The sequence below is a fragment of the Fistularia commersonii genome, chromosome 8 (genome assembly GCF_037954325.1).
Source record: "Fistularia commersonii isolate RoL2024-O1a breed Wild chromosome 8, RoL_Fcom_v1.0, whole genome shotgun sequence".
In the NCBI taxonomy this organism is placed as follows: Eukaryota; Metazoa; Chordata; class Actinopteri; order Syngnathiformes; family Fistulariidae; genus Fistularia; species Fistularia commersonii.
The window spans coordinates 15494639-15519305 of NC_141291.1; the positions used below are offsets into that span (position 1 = coordinate 15494639).

The following is a 24667-nucleotide window of genomic DNA, read 5'->3' on the forward strand; positions in this document are numbered from 1 at the left end:
GCTCCTCTTAACCTTACCCTGACAAGGCCTGATGAGCGGCAGGTGTGCCGCCACCCCAGCTGAAATAATTCTCTTGCTCAATCAGGCTAACTTGTGAAAGGAGCTGGTCACAGATGCATAACCCCGGATCCCAACAGAAGGGGGTTGAGTCTAGAAGGGCACCCAGCGAAAAAGTTGTGCCAAAATCAAATATGTGAATCAAACCTATTAATCTCATACCCCATTGGTCGAGGCCAAGGTTAACAACAACCGCCATTGATGCAGATAACCTACAGGGTACCAGTGGAAATTGGGGTACTGTGGGTCGAAGACGGAGTGTCCAGAAGCAGAGAGAGAAAGTCAAGGGTCTGGGACTGAGAGTTGGGGCTTTGAATGTTGGGAAGGGGACAGGAAAAGCCAGAGAGTTTATTGACATGATGCAGAGAAGGAAGGTGGGTATATGGTGTGTCCAGGAGACTAGGTGGAAAGATACCAAGGCTAAAAACTTAGGATTGGGTCTTAAGTTGATCTATGATGGTACTGACAGGAAGAGAAATGGGGTAGGAGTTATCTTGAAGGGGGAGTTTGTTCTGGAGGGTGAAAAAAGTGTCATAGACAAATGAGTCTGAAATTGGAAATTGAAGGTGGGATGCTTAATATTGTTAGTGACTATGCACTGGAGGTTGGAAGTGAGTTAGAGAAATTCTGGAGTGAGTTGGATGAAGTAATGCAGACCGTCCCCAGAGGTGAGAGAGTGGCAATTGGTGCAGACTTCAATGACATGTTGGTGCAGGCAAAAGAGGTGATGAAAAAGTGATGGGCAGGTTAGGAGCACAGAGGGACAGATCGTTGTAGACTTTGCAAAAAGGATAGAAATGGTTATGAGGAATACTTTTTTTCCGAAAAGGCCAGGGTAACTTAAAAAAATGGTGGTAGGAGCATGTAGGTAGACTACATCTTTTATTCTATAATTTGTAATCTGAAAGGGTTAGGGGTAGGTGTGAGCGTGGCCAGACAACAGAGGATGGTGGTTTGTTTGTAGGATGGTACTGGTGACAAGAAAGTTAAAGATTCAAGATTCAACGATTCAAAGATTCAACGTGTTTATTGTCATATGTACAGTATAGAAACATGTTTCCCCGTACAATGAAATTCTTACTTTGCTATCCACGGTGCATTTGCTTGGCAACTGCAGAGCGAGCAAACATGACTACTACGGAGGGTGCCATGTTAAAAGAGGACAAAGGCAGAGCAGAGGACAAAGTGGCGGAGCCTGAAAAAGCGAGGGCTGTTATGGGTTTCGGGGAGAAGTTGAGAGAGGCTCTGGGTGGTCAGGGAGCTCTTCCAGATGAGTGGACAACCACAGCTAATGTGATCAGGGGGCCAGGTAGGAGAGGACTTGGTTTGTTGTTTGGTAGATAAGAATACTTGGTGGTGGAATAAGAGTGCGGGAGAATATACAGAGAAAGTGGTTGGCAAAGAAGTTGGGGACTGAAGGGAATAGACAGGCGTACAAGGAGATAGAGCATAAGGTAAAGGCGGAGGTTGTAAAGTCCAAACAAAGGGAGAAAGATGACTGGAATGCAAGGTTGACAGTAAGGAGAGAGTAAACGATTTATACAGGTAGGCAAAAAACAGAGAGTTAGAGATGGAAAGGCTGTATGCAGGTTCAGGTGATTAAGAATAGAGAGATAAATGTATTGACACATACTGTAAGAGTGACTGGAAGATGAAATGAGTACTTTGAAGAGGCAATGAATGAGGAAAATGAAAGAGAGGGACGGGGATAGAAGAGGTGATTATTGTGAACCATAAAGTAGCAGAGATTAGTAAAGGTGAAGTGAGGAGGGCATTGAAGAGGGTGAAGAGTGGAAAGGCAGACAATCCTGATGATATACCTGTGGAGGTGTGGAAGTGTCTAGGGGAGGCAGCAGTGGAGTCTGGTTAGATTATTCAACAGGATCTTAGAGAGTGAGAATATGCCTGAGGAATGGAGAAGACTTGTGATAGTGCCCATTTTTAAGAATAAGGGAGATGTGCAGACTTGCTGTAACTATAGATAGATAAAGTTGATGAGGCATACGATGAGGTTTGAGAAAGAACAGTGAAAACTACACCGAGAGCAGAAGTCAGTGATTGTGAGCAGCAGTATTGTTTCATGCCTAGAAAGAATACAACAGATGCAGTATTTGCTTTGAGAATCCTTTACAAAAGTACAGAGAAGATCAGAGGGAGCTGCATAGTACCTTTGTAGACCTAGAAAAAGCATACAAAAGAGTTCCGAGATGAACTATGGTATTGTATGAGGAAGTCTGGCATTGCAAAGAAGTATGTTAGACTGATGCAAGACATGTATGTGAGGTGCTAGACAGTGGTGAGGGGTGCTTTAGGTGTGACAGAGAAGTTCAAGGTGGAGCTGGGTATACATCAGGGATCCTCTGAGCCCCTACTTGTTTGCGGCGGGGATGGACAGGCTGACAGATGAGGTTAGACAGAGTCTCTGACAACCATGATGTTTGCAGATGACATTGTGATCTGTATTCAGAGCAGAAAAAACTGCTTGAGGAACATCTAGAAAGATGGAGGAAGACTGCAAGGAGGAACGCAGAAAGACAGAATATACGTTAGTGAATGAGAGGGACCAAAGGGGAACGATGAGGCTATAGGGAGTGGAGATAAAGAAGGCGCAGGATTGTAAGCATTGAGGGTCAGCAGTAGAGAGCAGTGTAAAGTGTAGAAAAGAGGTGAAGAAACAGGTTCAAGCTAGCTGGAATGGGTGGAGAAAAATATCTGGGGTACTATGCAATAGAAGAATATCAAACAGAATGAAAGGAAAGTTGTCCAAGACAGTTATGAGACCAGCGATACTGTATGGTTTGGATACAGAATAGGAAGGACGTTGAGGTTCTCTCTGGGATTGAGGAGAAGAGAAGATTTATGGATGTGTGAAAGAGAAGACATGAAGTCAGTTGTTGGGAGAGAAGAGGGTACAGGGAATAGGGTTAGATGTAGGAGTCTGATTTGCTGGAGCGACCCCTGAAGGGAAAAATTGTAAGTAAGAGAAGAAGATTAACTCCCTTTTCAGTTCTGACCCCAACACCTTTACCAGTTCACTGGGAACATTTCTTGACAATTCTTGTTTCTTATTGTGGTTCCTAGATTAATTGCAATACACAGAGAGCATGGAAAGATCATCGAATACTGTCTAGTGTACTCTACACTAGACTTGTCTAATGCTTACCATTACCATAAAGTTAGCCTGGAAAACTAGATACATTTTTCACCCCACTTTGAGAAGGAGCTGTGAGCGCTGAGGAAAACTCTGCAAATCCCCATCCAATATCCTTGAACTTTTGGCAAAATGAAATATACAAGCACACCTTTGGAAAAAAAATATTATGAAATAAAACTTTATCTTGGACATGAATAATGTCCTAGGGTCTCTCTTTGTAAAATATATAAATAAACATATATATGTTTAACTCAATATATAAATAAACATATATATGTTTAACTCAAACTTTCTTATTGTCTGTTCTTATCTTTGCTTAAACTGACAGCACATGTTTAGAATTGTTCTGATTGTGCATTCTGTATAGCTTTAAAACAACAAATGTGACTGAAGTTATTTTGTTTGGCTTGTAAATGTAAATGGTGCGGAAACTGCATTGTTTGACAATTTTGTATTATGTGCTTGCTGATAATGCAGAACATTGATATGGCAGATTTTCCAGGAGACAGCATTGTCTCCTTATCTCAGGCCCTAGATCGGGTAATTAGTTGTAAGATGTTCACAACAAAAGATACTTATCACTCTAAATCCATATTGTAACTTTTATATGCCATGGACATTTCCTGATGAAGCATTTCACATTTTGATTAATGATTCTAAGTTGTAAGTCCTCCAAGTGACAATACTGTTTGACCCTTGATGTCAATCCGTCAGAAGATTTGTTCTGAGATTTAAGAGGAATATTCATGTAAGGCACAAAAACAACTTCAATTCATTCAATGTGTGAAAACAAGACTTTTTTTTAATGTTTCATGTTTCCTACAATCTGCAGGACTGTTGCTTTATTTCCCATGTTGTCATTGCAATAATATTTGATCTTTAGCCCAATTAGTGAAATTACCCCTTTCCTGTTTCAGACTGAGCTCACTGACTCAGATAATTCCTGACATTTAAAATTACAAATGTTCAGTTCAGAAAGTCACCGGTGCACTGTTCTTTCATGTCTTTTGCATGGTATCCGAGGCATAACTTGATTTTTATGAAGCAGTGTCAGAACACATCTGTTAATTGATATGGTCAGAAGTCAAGACTATGCTGCGGGTAATGGCCCATCACAAGTAAGGTTGCCAGCTGTGGGCCACATATAATTCAGTTCCAGTCCAGTGTACGGCCGCAGACTACAATGTTTAGGTGTGCCAGAGAGCGTTAAGCTCAGCACATGCACTTCAGGTGACATCCGACAGCTGCTACCTTGAGTTAAAGTATAAGCTCTTCTACAGTTCGAGCCTTCATAATCTTTATTTGCAAGAAATCAAACAGTCTCTTCAAAGAGAGTTGATTGATTAAAAAACTTTTCATTTTCTTTTCAACACTTTCTATACAAGTATTTTGCAGCCATGCAAAGGAGTTTGTGGTCCCCATCAATTCAGTGTTATCATGGATGCTTGTGAACGTGAGCATTCCAAGGCAGCATTTTTTGGCTCCTCAGTGATGTTGCAAACCCTTGCAAGGGGTCCTGATGACCGGATTATGAGGACACCGCTATTTTTCTGTCAATAAAAGAGAGTCCTGCTTCATATCCAGCCGATTTGCATGCTTACAAAAACAAGGGCCCAAAAAAAAAAAAAAAAAAAGTTTATCAATTGAGTTAAATTGATTAAATTTCCCCTATGGGGAATAAAGTTTATCTTATCTTAGATGAGTAAATCTATAGAATGATTTAGAAATAGATATGAAAACATATAACACACTTATTGTTTGGATATCACATTATTAATAAAACTGAATAATGAACAGTTGTGGAGTGCTTGTAAACTACTAATTGTATCTATCAAATATATCATTTTCTAAATTTCTTGATTGGGTTGATATAAGAAGGTTTGGAAAATAATTAGACCTACACCTTTTTGGTCGAGGCAAAGCTATTTTACGATGTTTTGGGATTTTTGAATAACGGTTTTCTTGTTTCTTGTGTATTTATGTTGAAATCTCATGTGCATATATTGCTGTGTATGTTTGTGAGCATGTATTTGATTCAACAAGTTGAAAAGATTAAAAATTATACGTGATGTGCTTCAGTTGTCTGTTGAGGCTATTGGCTTACATGGAAATTGCTATAGTGAATGATGAAAAAAAAATATTAATGTTTGTTCAAGCTCACATGTTTTCATATTCATATTAGCCTACTAAAAAGGTGAAATATGTCATTCAAGATTAAAAACACCAAAAATTTGGTTCCCTTATCCGTTTCTTTTCACACAAAGTATGGAGTGCAAATCTTGAAACAATCTTTTTTATTGTTGCCTTCATCAAAAATATAAAGTTAAGCAAAGAGTTGCAATTATCAGACAGAGGCAGTAATGACCTTTTCCCTATTTCTTTCTTCCCTCCACCCCTTTTCCTTCCTTTCTTTCTTCTCCTTCAAGGTCAATCGTCATAGTGAGGCTGCATGTCACCGCTTCTTTGTCCACTCAGATAAAATTGCTGTATTCATCGTATGTCAGATAAACCTCAAAAAGGGAATAAGGAGGGTATAGTGAGAGAAAGAGGCAGTAGAAGGATGGAGGAAAAGAGGGGAAAAACAACACCCCTATCACGGCGTCCTTCAGCCTGGCCCTAGCCTGTTTTTATCTCTCCATGACAAATTCAAGCGTTCACTCTCTTCTTTCCCTCCACATTTTCTCTTCACCTTATCTACTGTCTCAGCACTGCATCACTTGCCATTTTAGAATAATGTCCCTCCATGTCTATAATGACATTGCCTTTGTGCTTCAGATTACCTTGGGCTTTTCAGTCCTCCCCCCACATACCAGGATGCTGGAAAAAAGATATACTTGCACTCACAAATACACACGTGCCAAAAAACACATCTTACTATTTCAATAATGTGGGCTGACCACCATTAACTACAAATTGGCTAAATTAAATCCCTCTTAACATTAAACATACAAATAACAGCGACAACAAAAATTCTGTTGTGTTTTATCTTCGGTGAAAAACAGTTTTCTTACAACATTAAACAAATCTAATTCTGAATGTATTTGCTGTTTGAAGATACCAGTGATAAACTTTGCCCACTCTTATTTGTTATTTTAATATGATTTTAAAGGCTTTGGGGCTGTAAATGTAGAGTATAATAATATGGCTATCATTGTTTATTTGTTCATTGTACTGCAAGCTATTCTATTAGTTGCCCTACTTAACATTACAAAATAACATCTGAAGTATTCAAATGACACAGACCTTTACTTTATACAAGCCATTCCTATTTCTGCTGATAAAAGAACCATTTTTACTTTAGGTATCATCAGAGATGAAGTCCCCAGCATTTATTATTTCAGTTGTCTGATGAGCTCCTTAAACTGTGACAGGTCCTTTTCTCCCCTGTCTGGCCATTGCTCTTAATGAGATGGTAATCAGCCAGTCATCAGCAATGGGAACATGCTGGACACATAATGAGAACATTAGGCTGCATACTGAAAGGACCCCCTACTGTGGGAGGATCAATGGTCTGGCCTGATGAAAGGTGGGTGATATGGTGGATTGTTGGAGAGAAAGAAGAAGGGAAGAAAGAGAGGGAGAGATGTATTGATTGTCCAACACATTATCTACTGTACCGAACCCATAGACAAGTCACACAGATCTATCTATCTATCTATCTATCTATCTATCTATCTATCTATCTATCTATCTATCTATCTATCTATCTATCTATCTATCTATCTATCTATCACTGTCAATAATGTCATATCAGAAGGGTGGTTATAGATGAAGATAACTACCATAATTAAGTCACCGTCAGGTATTCATTCACTCACACAACCTCACATCTTAGAAAAACCATGAAAACTCAAGGGAACAGTTTTCCGGAAATGTCATAATTGTGACTAGTGTTTGCAACGAATCGGCAAAGACGAAGAAGAAGAATATTCCTTTAATTTTAAATTCTTTTAACCTTTAATAAGGCAGAAAGGCAGAAAATTATGGGATTCTCCACAAATGTTTGAAATCCCAAATCCCTGTTAATGAAGGTCTTCTTTCAATCAAGCATCAAAATCATGTGCATTTTACAATATTTCATATCAGACATAATTATGTCTCAATGTTCAGTGGGGAAACCAAAATGTGATAAAGACTTAAACATGAAAATCCAAATGATGATTAGAAAGGAAAAATGGAATAAAGGGCATGAAGTTATTTCTTTTTTTTTTTTAGATACTTCTGATATCCAAGTCGAGCAATATTTTAACTGGCCATTCTGACTTGTTATTTCTTAAGAGTCTGGTGTATTTTCTGAAGGATTTAAACAGTGTAAATCAAGTTTGGTGTGTGGCGGATCTGTTTTTGTCGACGGGGCTCAACACTGGTCACCAGAATACAGCAAGTAATTAAACTTGACAATTCAAGGCCTGTCAATAACAAATTGCAGGGACTCCAGTTGTTTGGTTTCCACCAGTGGAAGGGCCCCTGATGATTTCTGTTACTGCAATCATAAACTGGCGATTTTTTTAGATATTTTTTTTAATGTTATTTCATTATTTTAAAAAATCTCTTAAGAATGTGCACCAGGTTTAAATCAATGTGTTACTTAGAAATATGCAAGCCTCCTTTTGCATACCTCTCAATATTATCAATTAAAAATTTCACACAACTCTATTTACTTGGTTGAGCTGGAAGACCCTGAGAATAGAAAAACACACACATACAAAGCTTGAGAATTTGCATGTTCACCAAAGTGCGTTTGGGATGGATTTGTCAGGACATAAACATAAAACAAGGAAAGGAAGAGAAAAGATTACAGTAAAATCAGTGTTTTTTTTTTAATCTTTGCAGAGCTATGGAAGTGAGTGATTCCTAATGGTTTGAAAGTATGAATAGCAATACTCTTTGTCTGAGTGTGTCATTTCGGACAGTTTTGTAACAATACCGGCAAATCTGAGCACCATAATATGTTAGACTTTGCTGCATTGAAAATCGAAAAGCTGCTGTGACAATTCATAAGTGGAAGATGAACCCCTCCACCCAAACTTCCCCTTTCTATCTAAACCATCTGGTAACCCTTTTATGGATTTCACATATGTATATTCTTATTTATGTCCATTGTGTGCTCTATCACTCTTATGAAACAAAGTCTCTTATGTTGGATATAAAACCGAAATGAGTGATTTTAATTATAATATGCAAGTAGTGATCATAAATGCTTTAAAATATGCTGGTGCTTTAAATCACAGACAACTTCAGGCCTTCTCCGAAAAGTGCCTTACAAAGTGATTTGGTCTCAGTTTGTAATAAAAGGTCCAGTGAAGAAAGCTCTGCCAGTGGCTACGATAAGCTTCTTTATGTTTTGCATTTTTTTTCACCTTTTCTCCCGGTGCAGTGACTGACTTTTAATCTAATAAACATTGCATGAGCCCACTGACCAGAACAAAGGGGAAGGAAAAAAACATCTTTCAGAACATCTATCAGATCATTCTTGTTAAAAGACAGGGTGGGGGTTGGGGGCAAGCCTTAATAGGAAAGGAGTAGGATATAAGGTTTCATGCCAAGATCGTAAAATTACTGAGGAATAAAAGCCATTCATTTCACATGACATCACCACGTTCTGAGGATGTGAGCTTCAGCAGCTTCAAAAAGAGCACAAAATAATTCCTCTATCCACGTCAGTACTGTTGTGATCAGACAAGCCTTTCAGTACAATAGAACAAATAACCATGAATGTGTGTCTGTGTGTATAAACACACACACATTCATGGTGTGTGTGTGTGTGTGTGTATACATATATATATAAACATACACACGCGCACACACACACACACACACACACACACACACACACACACACACACACACACACACACACACACACACACACACACACACACACACACACACACACACACACACACACACTTACAGTATAACTTGCATGGGCTTTGGTTCATTGTTTATATCTGTGATAAGACAGAAAACACTCTGCTTGGGGCACATTGAAATGGATTCCTTTCTTGTAAGATGTAGGCACAATAAAATTTTACACACACCTAACACTGACCCTGGTGGAGAAGCTACAAAAAAGGGCTTACACAATACTTGTAATAAATAGCAATGTGTCAACCTGCAAACTTGTTACCTCTGTCTCAGTACTGTCTGTAGCATATGTTCAGTTAAATGTTACCACTTAAAAAACATTCCCTGTCATGCATGCTATTACTGTTACCCTTTGATTTACACTCAAAGGCCAAATTTTCAGTAGGGTCGCAACCAATATGTTTATTCACATGTCTGTCAGTCATCCGCCATGGGACCAAGTCAAATCAGCACTGTATGCTTGACACAAATGATACCGCATAGAAGCATGCTCTTGGGTTGCAAATGGTTGGTCTCAATTGTTCTTAGCCATAATGACACAGACAACATACTATTTCCGACTTGCTCCACAGCAAATTTATGCCTCACTCAAAGCTGTATGCATGTGTTAATGATAATTGTATTATTGCAAAGAGGTGATCCAGGTACCAATGAAGCATAGCAACAATGGCTCCTCATATATGTGGGAGAGGATGCACTATATTGTTAACAGTAGCAGCTGGTGGTTAATATCACTGAGGAGAGCGATTAGACAACATGCTTGTGCTGGAGGCATGTGTGTGCAAATGGTCCACTTGTTACAATGTAACACTTGAAATTGTCACTGAATGTATGTAGGACTTCTTTACAGATAACAACATGCAATTTTTGTGTAATTTCATCATCGATTGCATCCGAAAAGTGCAACAACATACAAGGAAAATAACGAACACACGTGTGCGCACACAAGGACATACACACAGTTTTTTTGCAGAGGGCCCTGTCCTGTTTGCCTCCTTTGATGAACCACCACTTATGTTTACTGACTGCTAAATATAAATCAGTGATTCAACAAAGGATGCATCACATGAAGTCAGAGAGCTTATCAGTCCTGCCAACACCCTTCACAAGGCAATATATGGAGCTTTAAACGGCAGATGGTCTTTAATAATTGGCAGTGCCAATGATAGGTCTCAAATCCATCTGCTGTATTAGTTTATCTACATAAAGCTAACAGAGATTTTACATTCAAAACAAAAGCTGATGTTATTAACAAAGTATAAAACAATAATTTCATTTTTCTCCCTTTCTCAGAGAAATGTGACACATCATCTGGCACGGTATTGCGTTGCCTGGGGTGAGGACCCTGCACAGTAGATGGACCACAGTAATTTCTCATCTATCAAATTATAGTTTATTGTTCAGCACAGCAACCCCAGGCTACACACAACCCTGTGCACTGACAGTTATGAAACATTATATTTCCACTGTCATAGTCCAGGCCTGAGACAGAGCTTAAGAAAAAAAGGGGGAAAGCAAACAGCAAGAAATAAAAACTCCAAAGTAGTCTTTACATTCATCATGTCAGTATGATCTATGTTAAACAGAGCTTAGAATATAGCAACTGGTTCTATTTCGGGAGTTTGCTAACAATATTAGGTTACTGAAAATTGCCATTAGCAACTACTGTATAAGCTTGTTTATTATTGCCATGGTAATGATTTTTCTACCAAATTAAATTTGTCAGCAGGAAATTGTGTTTAATGTTACTCTAATGAGTCTGCTGTAAATTAGCTAGTGTGCCAGCGTGGATGACTAAAAGGCCTTTAAGTAACCTTTGGTCTCTGTTGAGAGTAATTTGATACTGTTCCTGATGATTCACTTAGTAAGGCTAAAAGCTACAAGCTTGATTTCTGGAAGGACATGTGAAACTACTATCGCTCTTAAACAAGAAGAGAATGTGAAAATAATCAAATCGACTTTCAGCTGGATGATTTTAAGCCAGAGAACAGTAACTGTTCACAGGAGTCAAACCGATTTTGTGTTTGTCACAAAGGTCAAGGTTCAGTTGCACTTGCTACTCACTCTTGACTCCTCACCCAACAGCAACTCCTGGTATATCGGAAGTTCAAAACGAATGATGGTGAACAGTATGGGCTAGGTGAGAGCAGTTTTTCCTAAGTTTGTCCTGCATTCTGTTCAGCAGTATAGACATGACCATCTAATGTCAGATATTACAATTGTAGACAGTGAATACTAATACTAAAAATGTGACCAAGACTTGCTGTCATTTGCCTTTTCACACTTTTAAATAAAACTATTATCAAATGTTGTTAGTATGTTATCATCAAATAACAAACAACAAATAAAATATGTCAGTTAAGTACATTATTAAATATAAATTTCACTGAATATAAAATGAAAACATTTTGGTGCTCAACAAAAAAAAATCCTCCCTTTGTGCAAACTATGATTTACAGTTTTTATTGACTGGAAACGCCTTGATTTAGTTAAACAACCATTTCTAATGCTGCTGATTTTGAGGGTTGCAAAGAAGTCAAGAGTTTTCTCTGTGTTTTGATATCTTACCAAAATTGAAACTCCTGGAACAACAAATCCCCTCACAAACAATTTCTAAAAGCTAAACAGTTCATGTTATATTCCATTGGGTTTTATCCATGCAATTGAGTAAAGCAGCTATACTTAACAAATGCATAGCTGTTTATACATATATATGTATATAATGAATAATTAACATTGTGCAATTAAAAATGTATATGATGTTGTACATAGTGGTGATGTCATGCCAAATATTCATTCATTGATGAATGATGGCCCCAGGACTTGATATGATAGTAGTCTTTTGCATCCCAGACGGTGATATCTGACAGCTGGACCATAACAGTTGTTTTTGTTTTTGGGGGCTGTCAGGCGCAGAAGGTAGAGCAATCTTTGGAACTGAACATTCCTGGTTCAATTCCTGGCTCCTCCTCGCGTGCCAAAGTGTTGTTGAGCAAGACACTGAACCCCAAACTGCTCCCCTGGTGCTTGTGGACAGCAGCCTACTGCTCACGGTTCATCCATGATGGCTTAATTGCAGAGAGCAAATTTCCCCACGGGGATAAATAAAGGATAAGGGATATAATTTTTTTTTTTTATTATTGTAAAGGAATGAAAAATGACAGTGTGTCAAAGCCAGATTCAGTAAATGAAGAATGTTTGTATTTTTCGGCATGTGAAGCACCAGACAGGCGATGTGAATGTTTTCTGGCTTAGCGCCAGGCTTCCAGTAAAGTTCAAAGTTTCTTGTTGTTTCAGTCTTTTCATTTTAAGTGTTCATGTGTGTCTGTCTGTGTATTCATGCATTGCTGGCAGTGTAGGAATCTGTGGGAGCCCATGTAGTTATTTTTTCTTAAAGTTATCATGCTCGACCACAGACTTGGCAGCCCCACCCCCTGGCAGAATCCCCCGAGAACCCACGAGAGGTGATCGTGCGCTAGGGAGGTCGGGTTTTGCATTTAATGTTTTTAATGGTGTGCCGCTCCTCCTTAACACAGGTGGCCCCTCAATCTGAAACCCTTTCCTTGTTAAGACACTTGTTTGTGTTTAGCACCACCCCCGACGCACCGCCTTCTAATGCTCCATTTCTCCGTACCTCCCACAGTGCCTCGCCCACCCATGTTGCCCCTCCCATTCTCCTCCTGCAACACGTGCCCCCTCTTAGTGCCAACATGCCCTCTTCCCTCATCTCCCCTCCCTTTTATCCTGCTCCACTCCCCTATTTTTCCCACGCCCGCCTCTTTATGTCATCACGCAGTAGGAGTGGTATCACCACACGTGCCCCTTTTTAGTGCCAACAAACTCCCCTGTGGCCCTCCCGCCACCCCCCACCTTCCTGTATACCCCCTCAATCGTGTTTTAGCCCCCCCCGACCAGCTCCCGCTCCCCTTTTCCTTTTTCTCACAATGTTCATCTCATCTCTATGTAAGTGGGGATACCAGACTGTTTTGCATACGACTGTTTAGTCCTTTGTGGCAGGCGGGGCGGCATGCGAATATGCAAAACGGTTATGGGAGGCATTTTGTACTGTGATGAGGAAGGGGAGAGGGCGTGAATGATTCTGTGTTGTGTGTGTGTGTGTACGCTTGTCTGCATGTGTGGGTTTTCCAACAGATTTTTGGATCATCAGAGCAATGGTTGGTACAGGAACCCAGTTGAGCAACGTAGAAACGGAATACTATCCTGAGCACCCATGAATCGTTCATGGAGGGATAATTTCTCCTGCGGCCTACTATTCCATTCAAAGGACTTTACATGAAAGGGTTGTCATCTTTTTTTCCACATTCATCGTTACCGTAAATCCAAACGACGCAGAATCTGCAAATATCAGCGGGAAATTAAGAAGACAGGGACAGGGAAGTTCTTTTGCATTCCTCTCCTCTTCGCCGATATCTTTCTTTCTCCTACTTATCTGTGGCGGAGAGGCAATGGTTCATTATAATTTGCCGTTGTCATCATGCAGATGACACAGTCAGTGCTCTGAATATCATTAGTGCCTTTGCATACCTCTGCTCTTTTTTTCTTTTTTCTGTCCTTTCTTCTTGTTCCAAGGCTCGTTCCGCGATGCGGTATTCCAAAAGGTAATTATCATCCATAAAGCAGCCCATCAATATGCGAAGATAGGCATAATAGGGAATGAAGGTGCATGTCTGATTGTCGTTTTCTGTATCACCACCTCCGGCGCGATGTTGAAGAATCTCTCAGGGTGTGAGAAAGAATGTGTGTTTGTGTGATTATATTTGACTGTAGTCCATTGTATATCTCTGTGGTTACAGTGTTCTTTGCGCTCCTCCTCCTCCCCATCTTCCCATCGTTTGCATATATCAACCTCCCCTTGGAAGAATAAAAGCTCTTAATTCTTCCTCTGCAGCTCTTTGCTTCTAATCCACAACAAAAAGGAAATACTGAACCGGTCAATTTGCATACTCCGCATACTGATGAGATGTATGTTGCCGGCTGCCTAATTACCAAGTCCTCCACTCATTCTCTCTCCCCGCCTGGTGCATTTAACCCTTGCTTGCCCGTCTGCCATCTTTCCGTTTCCAAAGGAAACCATTGTCAAATTCAGGATTAATTTTTCTGGAATGGCACACAGAAGCAATACAGAGACAGGACAAAACACAAGCAAATTGCAATGACAAGCGATGCGTTCATTCACCTTTGTTTATTCCCTTGTCTGTGTTTATTGGCTAATTTGTGGCTCCTCTCGCTTGTGGCTGTCCTTAATCTACCTTCTTTGTTTTTGCCTTTGAAATGTACAAAATCTTACAAGAAATCAATGCTTAATTGATTATTCACTTTCCTGCAGCCTTAAATGACCAGCGAGTGCATGTGCGTATTAAATCCAGCATGTGTCTGTGTAAATGTGAGTGAGTCATTGGTAGATCCCGTGGCATTCCCAGTTCTTCTGAAGCAGCAGGCGGAAGAGGTGGCAGTGAGCTCTGAGAGACAAGTTCAGCAGAATCTACGAGCATGTGTATTTGTGTGCGTGTATGTGGGTGCGTGTGTTGGCATATGAGACGTACCAAATTCCCATCAATAGCACCAAAGACAAGGAAGTTCCAAGGTTTCAGGACTTTTCAGTCTCCTCGCTCAACCCACAACAGCCATCCAGAGGAGGGAGAAGCCTGAAACAACAGCAATAACAAACCAACACCGAGCCTGTAGGCACAGGAAGCACACCAGACGCCAAGCAGGATGTGGAATGGAATATTTCCTCATTTTTGGGGGCTGTCTTGTTCACTTTGCCGTGGTTCTTTGTTTTCCGCCGTGAATCCGAGATGAGAGAAGGGCAAGATGCCACCTGGACCCTTTTGAGATCTTTGTGGTGAAGTGGGCGCGGAAATGGGGACGTGAAAAGAGGGGCGTGAGGAGGAGGAGAGAGAGGGCTAAAGGATGCCTGGTGCCTGCTTCTGATATGCCATAAGGATGGCAGGCACGTAATGATAGCAAATGTAGAGCAGATTGGCTTGTAAGAGGAGGAGGAGAGACAGGGAAAGGGGGAGAGGAGACAGATGGTGAAGCTGGCCTGGTGCCAGTGATACCAAGAGATGACTACACAGGGAAACCTCCTTTTTTGTTCTGACACTTGTTGCTGCGTCGCTGCATGTGTGAGGATTAATATGTAAGAACACATGGCCAGAAAGTCATGAGTCTGCATTTTTCCTTACTGCTCATGGGGGACAGGAACCAAGGAAAAGGCACAGCTTTTGCTTTATCTGCGTAAGAATTATCCCAATAATATGTGCCAATACCACTATATTGGTTGAGATGCTTTAGTATGTATGAGACCCCACAGCGAAAAGAGGGTGAAACACAGAGAGCTGGCCTCCACTCTGACCTCCATTAATGCAACGTATCAAAGGTCAAGTATTGACTTTCCTCGTATATTTCTTGTCATGACCATCAAAAATTGACATCGCAACCCAATTCAACCTTTTTTTTTTTAACACAATGACATTGACTTCTTGCAGAAATCATATGATTTTTGTCTTTCAAAATTCTTCAACTTTCAGGAATAAAAACTGCTGGCTGGTGTTGGCTTATGACAAGGAAACAGATGGCAGCTCAATGGAGTATTGTAATGTTCATATAGAAATATGCTGACCAAACATCTTCCTGCATCAGCAGATGTGCTTTGTGTGTGAGGAAGAGAGAGAGGAAGGGAAAAAGAGAAATATATTTCTGCTTTGTTCTACAGGATAGAAAAACATATCGTATCCATATCATTGTGAACGTATGCCAACCATACTGGATGTGTAAAAGCCAAAAGGAGAAGTAGTCATCATAAGAAATGTGCAATTGACTTGCTGACTTTCAGTTGGGCAGATGAGGGGGTGCAGCCAGGCTGTAGCAGCGTATTCCAGGTTGTTTTGCAATGGACTTCTTTCTAATCGTGCATTCTTAACTGCATGATTGCCACCAAGACAGACCATAGGACTAAATTAGGTAAAGCTCCTGGTGTCTGTAGATAAAGTAGAATCATGTTATTGCAAACTGGCTTCATACATATGAGTGTTTAGGGAGATTGGTCGAGAAGGGGTGGGGGGTAGCCAAAATCAAACACCCATTTGAATAAGAACAATCACAGCCTCCAAAATTGAGTTATGGAGAGGGAGGAAAGAGTGAGCCAATTTGACTTGCGGATCAGGCGAATCATATCTGCAAGCTAATTGCATGACAAGTAGGGGGAAAGAGTAGAAAGCACTCCCCATGCGGCAGACTGAGAGAGGGCGAGGGAAGGAAGACATTGCAGACACGCAACTGAAACAAGGGGATGAGCGACAGAACAAACGGACAAACAAACGAAGGAATCAAAGGGAGCTATAGACACGACTGGTAATTAAGTCCCCATCAGCCTTTCTTCTGTGGCATTGGATTTTCCTTTGGAAACAAATCGACATGCATGGTGAAGGAAGCAAGGAGCGAAGAAACGAGGGTAAGGATCGGAGCAGGGTTGGGGGGCATCTGAAAATTAAAATTATTGATTGATCTTAGGTTGCTGGGGGTTGTGGATTGTGGGGCATTTGAGGATGTAATTAGACCGTACTGGGACCAAGGCTGGAATGATAATGGATGACGTTGGGATTCACCATGGCAATTGGCCATTAATCTCTATTAAAGCGGACCATGATATTAAAAATTGTAATTGGAGGGACAAAACGTGTGTGGATAGTGCGTGTGTGTGTGTGTGTGTGTGTGTGTGTGTGTGTGTGTGTGTGTGTGTGCGCGCATGTGTTTGTATGTTTACAAGTATGTGGGGTGGGATGCCGATCTTTGGTGTTTGGTAATAATTGCTACCATGGGGATAATGTGTCTACAAGTGCGGTATGTCATCTATATTAACCTGCGGTTCGTAATACGACGCAAAGTAAATACTGTTAATTTTGTAATATACTGTCATATCTAATGTATTGCCGCGGAAGTGTGTCACTGCATAGTTGAAATCTTTGCCTTGTTGTTACATTTGTGTGAGAGCAACACATTAACATCTAAATGCAGTGTTATGTTTCCATTTATTCTAAATGAGACTAATGTATAATTTATATATACAGTTTATGATGTCTTCCTTATAATTAAGTATTGCCATGACAGGTTCTATTAAGAATCGTTATAAATGTATGCATTAATCCCAATAAATTTCTTCTCATATCCTGCTCTGTCTGTGTTTTATTCATTTTTAGCAGATGAAAAATGCCTTTGTCATTCCTTCATTCTGCAGCTTTGCAGCATAGCTTCAGGAAAACCCTTGCTATATGGAGTCCCCAGGTCCCATGGGTGCTATGATGTCATCAGTAGTGGCCTTGGATCTACTGCTTGCATCAAGTCATCAGCCCAGATTGAAGTACAAAGATGACAGTGCAGCGCTGTGTTTATCAACATCTCCACCACCCTCTATGACTGCTGTGACACTATCAATAGATTATGAAATCTTACTGCGTCACATATTCAATATTATAAATTGCTTTTGTGTGGTTGATGTATGTGTCTGTCTTTGTATATATATGTGCTTGTGTGTGTGCATGGGATAAATATGTAAGTAGTTAATGCATATGTTCCTGTAATGTGTCCATGTATTCACTCCACATGATTAGGAACTGTCCTTGAATTAGTAAGATGAAACTGAAACCCCCAGCTCCACTACCGCATACACAATAATAGGTACAAGCGCACACACACACACACACGCACACGCAAACGCACACGCAAACGCACACGCACACGCACACACACACACACACACACACACACACACACACACACACACACACACACACACACACACACACACACACACACACACACACAAACCCATATGCAGATATAAGCCTGTGTGCTGGAAAAAAAAGCTCTCCCCAAGCTCTTCTATCTAGTTGTGCTCACAGAAGAATTGTAGTAAAACACATGTTATCGTTGCTGTTAATTCATTGTTCATTATCACAAGAAAATATGCATGCTTTTGTTTGTGGTGTGTGTCTGGGGTGCGAGACAGCCAGTATGATGTCATTAAGTTAATGGTCTCTTACTGGGGCTAGTCATTAAATGAGAATATTATGGCAGTTGGCTGTTTATATGCACAGAAGGGTGGTGTGCAGGGTCACACTTGCTTGAAGTCATTGCTCATGCACCACAGGAGGACATACAAATTCACAAAGCAATATAATCACAAATGAGCCAAAATATGCTTAGGGATGACCAGCTCAATTAAAAAAAACCAAAACTTTTCATATTTAATTCTCTATTTCTGAAACAAACACAATACAACCAAGATATCTACTCACCCCTTGTTTGATTGTTGGTCCCTTGTTTTATATGTATTCGTGTCCTTTGAAAGCCTGATTGATTCTGATCACTTTGATGTGTCCTAAATGTGCACATTAATATTGTCATAACTATTATTTTTTTTGTGTAGTTTGGGGAATGGAATGTTGCCATAGAACATGGAGAGGCTGGGACTTTCATTTTTGCAATCATTAGATTGGTCAGATTTATATATATGGACTGCAGACTGCCTGAGGTATCGCCTCTGGGGGAAGTAAGGAAGTTATAAAAATCTGTTTAAGTCAAATAATTAATGAAGACTGGTCATATATGGGGGTTCTTCACACTTATGTATGCTTTCAGAGCAAAAAAAAAAAATGGTAATGAATGGTCAGCTTGTGAATCTAGAAAAATTACAAGATAAATAAAAAAAAAGCCTGGCACAGAGGTATAGTGGATAGTGATTCTCTCTCAAAAATGTTCCTGGTTCAGTTCCAATCCTCTATGCAGTTTCTGTGTCTGTGGTAATTTCCTCTTGGTTCTCTGATAGCCCAAAAAATGCAGTAGGTTAACTGAAAATCCTAAATTGGTCAAACCTGTGAATGAGGGGGTGAATAGTTGTATGTCTCCTGTTGTGGTCCTTTGATCTACCGTATATTGGTCCAGGTTGTTGCAGGAGTTGTATAGAAATTAAATAAATTCACAACTATATACCACTATCGCAATTAATTACTATTACTATTAGTATTACTATTATTATCCATTTTTTGTATCCAAAAAAAATAATGGTTGTTTCCTTAGGGTTCCTGACTCCTAAGAATGACTTTCAATTGGACACTTTCAGTGTCTAATCTCTTTGGTGGCTTATACTTTTTGATTTTTAAAGGACTTCTATTGAATATTGTTGTTGGGTTTTATATCAAGTATGGCATGAAAACAAGGGTGCTGCAATCCCACCTATGTGTTTATTTAGTCAGTTAATTTCCTGATAATTATTTGATAATAATCCATGTTTTTCTGAAATCACTGGCCACATGTTAGTGTTCATTATCAAAAGAGTCTCTGGGGAGTTTAAAGGCATGATTTTTATCAGGGTATCTAGGATTCATTACCTCGGCATAATCCATCTCATAAAGGATATTGATTTTTTTTATTTGAATATGTCATAGAAGAGTCATCAATGTTGCACTGCTCTCACTCTGGTAAAATAAAGTATCCATCCACTAGAAACACTTTCTTTTATTCTGTATCTTTTTCTCCATTTTGACAAACCTGTGTGACCCCTTTATGACCTGTAGTGGAAGAATATGAATGTAAAAAAAAAAAAAAAAATCAACATAATTGTTGTTTTAAGTTCACTGTTGATTGTCATCTGTGTGACCAATCAAAATAACTTTGTACTTTTCAAAACTGTTCTTAATGGTTCACATCATTAACCATAGGTATGATGATTAGTACTACATGTGAATGCTGAAAAAGTGACTAAAAGGAATCTAACAGCTCTTACGAAACAGCAATACCAAACAGTCATTTGATAGCCATGCTTGATAAACTGTGTAACTGTGTTGGACAGTCCACTTATTTAACACACAAACACATACACACACACATTTTTGCTTGAAAGAAATGTAACAGATAAACAAGAGATTGTTTTTCCATTAACATAGACACACAAACAAAATTAGAAACCAAAACAACATACTCTTTAGGATCTCTAATATTGGGGTTGAATGCTCTACCGCTGATGCAGAGCAACATAAGGCCAATGAGAATTGGCCTAGCTGTTGGCAATGGCCAAGCAGGAGGAAGCACTGTTGAGGTGATTACAGATACTGAAAGCTATGTTGAACTCTGTGGCAGAGATTATTATAAATTTGGTCATTGGCAAAGATGACACTACAGGAGAGGAAAAACAAATATTAGGCCCCTCTTCAATGCTAGGGCCAGTGTGAGCTGTTTTCCATTTTAATGCATTATGTGTGTATAAGGGGAAGATGAGATGAGGTTTTTCTTTCTCGTCTGTGTGGGCTTGTGTGCTTGTGTGGGTTAGATTCAGCAAACTCAGATTTACATTTCCCTTGCACACACTGTAAGTGAAATATTTCATATGTGGGCAGCATGACTGCAATAATATATAAGGCTTCCTCTCATATACATTCTCCCTTGTTTTTTGCTTTGACATACTTATACTGTATGTGTATGACACTGCAGACAAAGACAGTTTGAAAGAATGAAGACAAAGGATTGCAAACACCATTTGTGTATACAAAATGTAAATACACATTAAATTCTGTAGTTAGTTTTTAAAGTACTCCTTAACTTGAGCTGAAATTGATCCGACTTGTAACAAGGGCCCCCAATGACAGTCAAATGGAGCAGTTAAACTGGACTAAGAAGTTCAAATAAAAATACTTGATTATGAGAATGGACTTAAGTACTCCACAAACCTTAGTTTCACAATGCTCTCCAAAGGGGTTTGGTGTAATAACACATGAAGGGTATAAGAAGAGGCAACCCTGTTTATTGATAAATTCAAATTAGTCACTTTGAACCTATACGTTTATACCTGTTTAGTTGCAATTTTGTGAATATTTAGAATTAGAAAAAGTGTAAATGGAACGTTTCTGTTTCATGGCCAAATATAGATATGTATGTATGACAGTACAGCACATACATAGATTTGGTAGGTCAACAGAGGAGGATACACAAAGGGTTTGTTCTTTTACATCAAACGCTCAAAATTCTTATTCTGATTTTCACAAGTCAAAGCAGTTTAAACCAAACTTGAGGTTCTGTTGACAATGACTTAATAGTTTCTTAGTATGAGACCAAATAGATGAGAGAGGGCCGTAACTCAACACAAGGAAAGAAAAAATCCTTTGTGCAGGATGCTGGGGCAGAATTGAAACCATAAGGAAAGCCCAATGTGACCCATCATTTTCTGAGATGCAGTAGTGGCTTCGGATGAAACCTTACTGCATGAACTACTTTGGAATTTTAAACATAATATGAAAGGAAAATGACAAGACATTGAGCAAACAAATGTGATAGTTGCTTTACAACTGCTGATAAGCAGTACTGCCTCTCTTGTTTCTGCATCTATTGAATAACACCATATGCATAATTAAAAAAATGTACCTTGTCATTTTGTGAGCTTGCAGTGGAACGACAATGGCCTCATATATCTGTATACTTGCACAGACCAAGAAAAGTTACTAGCCCCTCAGAGTCAAAAGAATTATATCTCCAAAAAAAAACACAAACGTGTTAGTCCATCTACACTCAACTTTACAGTAAAGTATTTAAGCAGCATCTTTTATTTAATACTTTTTTTCATCAGTGTAAATGTTTTTGTTGGAGGGGTGTCTAGATTTACAAGGATCTAGCATCAACCATAAAAGGACCCACGTATCCATCTATATACTCAAAACCCAGCCTGGGGCTGTATGTCTGCATGAGCTCCTGTTAAGCACTTTGTCATTTTAAGTGCAACACAGGTATTGATTCCATAGGTGTGGTTAAAAATGCAATGATATCTTCCTCTGAGAGTTGATTAAACCCCTTTTGGTATTTGGTGTTTATTATATGTGTATGTGTGTATGTGTGTGTATGTGTGAGAGAGAGGGAGAGATGTAGAAAGTCCATGGTCAAGATAGGAAGGCAGTTTGTGTGCATGGATGCATGCATTCATTGATAAAAGCATTACACGGAGCCACAGTGTCAGGACTGTGTGATCAAGTCTCACAGTCGGTTTGACTAGCGAATCCAGAACAAGTCCTTCCAGCTCAGGATTCATCCTCCCTTATATCGAATCACAGCAATCCAAAGCCAGACTGTATATTACCTGTCACTCCAAAGAAGAACTTAAGATACTCGTATCTAAGAACAAATCAGATAGACAAGGTGTTTTATGCCTTCATTATTGTTTTATTGATCAATGCCAACTAATTTAGATAAACTGAATTGCAGAGCATTGTGGTATCACACAGATGTGAGATATGTTAATAGTACAAGCAAAAAAAAAAAACACAATACAAGTAATTGTCATGCATGAATGGTAAGTGTTTTTGCTAGTTTTAGTTTGCTTGTTTCTTTCATGTCTAAATAACAAATTCATATATTTTTAATTGTAATGGTAATAATTGTATTTGCCCCTCCGTGAGCTGCCCCCTTTCCATGGTGGAGGGTTTGCCCATCTCAGTGATCCTAGAAGCTGTGTTGTTGGGGGCATGATGCCCCTGGAGGGACCATCCAAGGCAAACAGGTACCAGGTGAGGGACCAGACAAAGTGTGGCTCAGAAGACCCCCACCCCCCCCGGTGGCTTCATTAGGCCATGATCTCCAGCTCTCACTGAGCAGTTTGCAGATGAGTGTGAAGCGGCTGGGATGAGGATCAGCACCTCCAAATCCAAGATCATGGTGCTTAACTGGAAATGGGTGGAATATCTGATCCGGATCGCGGAAATGGAGGAGACCCCAGTTGGAAGAGACCCTCACTTCCCACTTGGGAAGTGAGGGAAGGATGGAGCAGGAGATCGACAGGCGGATCCGTGTGGCGTCTGCAACGACGCCGACTCTGTACTGGTCTGTCATGGTGAAGAGGAAGCTGAGCCAAAATGCGAAGCTCTCAATTTACTGGTCAATCTACGGTCCCACCCTCACCTATGGTCATGAGCTGTGTTTAGTGACGAGATCGTGGATGCAAGCATCCGAAATGAGTTTCCTATGAAGGGTGGCCGGACTGTCCCTTACAGATGGGGTGAGAAGTTCAGTCATCTGGGAGAAGTTTGGAGCATAGTCGCCACTCCTCCCCATAGGGAGGAATCAGATGAGGTGGCTCGAGCATCTGGTCAGGATGCCTCCTGGACGCCTCCCGGGGGAAGTATTTCAAGCATGTCCATCTGGGAGGAGACCATGGGGAAGACCCAGGACACGCTGGGATAATTGTAATTGACTCATTCATATATTTGAATCAATCTCGAGCTAAGAAGAGAAAGTTTCTCAAGTATCAACTGGTTTGGACTTCCATGAAAAAAGATATAAATGAATGAATGTATAATCGTATGAATAATAAATAAATAAATAAATAAATAAATAAAGTCACTTCATTTTACCACCACTTTTAGGTGGCGGTAAATGATGTGATGACAGGCTCGGATGTGAGATTTTGAATGGGAGTCTCCGGTCATTTTCCCCTCAAAAATGGAGGACGTTATGCAGGAATATTTTCAGTTCAAGTTTATGTTTTATTTAATAAATAAATAGAAAAATTAAACCAGGAAAAAAATGCTTCTGCAGGTTTGTTATATCGATATGTGCGAAGCAGGGTGTAGGAAAGAATGGTGGGGGCTTGAGAGCTCTCTAATCAACTGTCAGCTTGCCATCCCACTGCTCACACCATGATGCGAGAACACATCTAAGAAATTGGACTGCCAAAAGATCAGCTATGTCTAATGGAGCTCCAACCAAACTTCATCATGCTTGGGTTTCTAATTTAAACAACTGGTAAAACCCTTCAGAATGGCTTTATAAAAACGGTCACACAAAGAATGTTCCTTAACAGGGTGTCAGGCTGATCAAACAAATGTAACTGGCCAAAATTTGTGAAAAATACACATGTAAATCTAGTTAATGTTTTCCCAAAGGAATATTTAGTTGCAATTCACATCAGTTGGGTCAGCTTTAGATGTGTTATTCTGCACTGCAACCTTTCTAACTTGTGACTGTTCCATTCACATGATGGGGAGCAGCATCAGCATAAGGCCATTTTCAATTGGAAGACAACATGTTTTTATTGTGCTGTCACCCCTAAGGTTGAACAGATAATCCAGAGACAAAACAGAAATGTGATTTTCAATAAATTGGACCAGCATAAAACCGAGGCTGCAGCAAGGAGGTTGAACTGTGGCCCAATTGTGCTGACAGATTGTGAGACAGACAAATTTTGCAAAATGTCTCCGTGTCACTCCTGAGTTTTGAAAAAGGAATTACACCCTTTATATATTGTGTATGTGAGGCGGTTGTCATTAACTTTGGTCAAAGGAAATATTGAGAAAATTGAAAAAAAAAATAAAGGACATTCTTTACTTGACAAAGGTGATGGGCTACGTCATGATCATCAGAGACTCAGAACAGAAGGAATTTCAAGGATCACTATAATCTCTGATTCACTGCAAAGGCCAAACAAGGGCATTTTACAGGTCAATACATTTCTCAAGGAAATGCTGTAACTTTGGAGTGAATGTAGACAAAGGAGTCAGTGAATGTAAAATAGAAACACATGTATAT

The 24667-nt window shown here is 39.8% G+C and overlaps 1 long non-coding RNA gene across 1 annotated transcript; it reads left to right on the top strand.

The window, feature by feature from the left end:
* Positions 1–13221: 13221 nt before the first annotated feature.
* LOC147232092 (uncharacterized) lies at positions 13222–19609 on the top strand. The gene is made up of 3 exons (XR_015106460.1): positions 13222–13698; positions 14489–16556; positions 17340–19609. It is a non-coding gene; the product is annotated as an uncharacterized LOC147232092 (long non-coding RNA).
* Positions 19610–24667: the final 5058 nt, after the last annotated feature.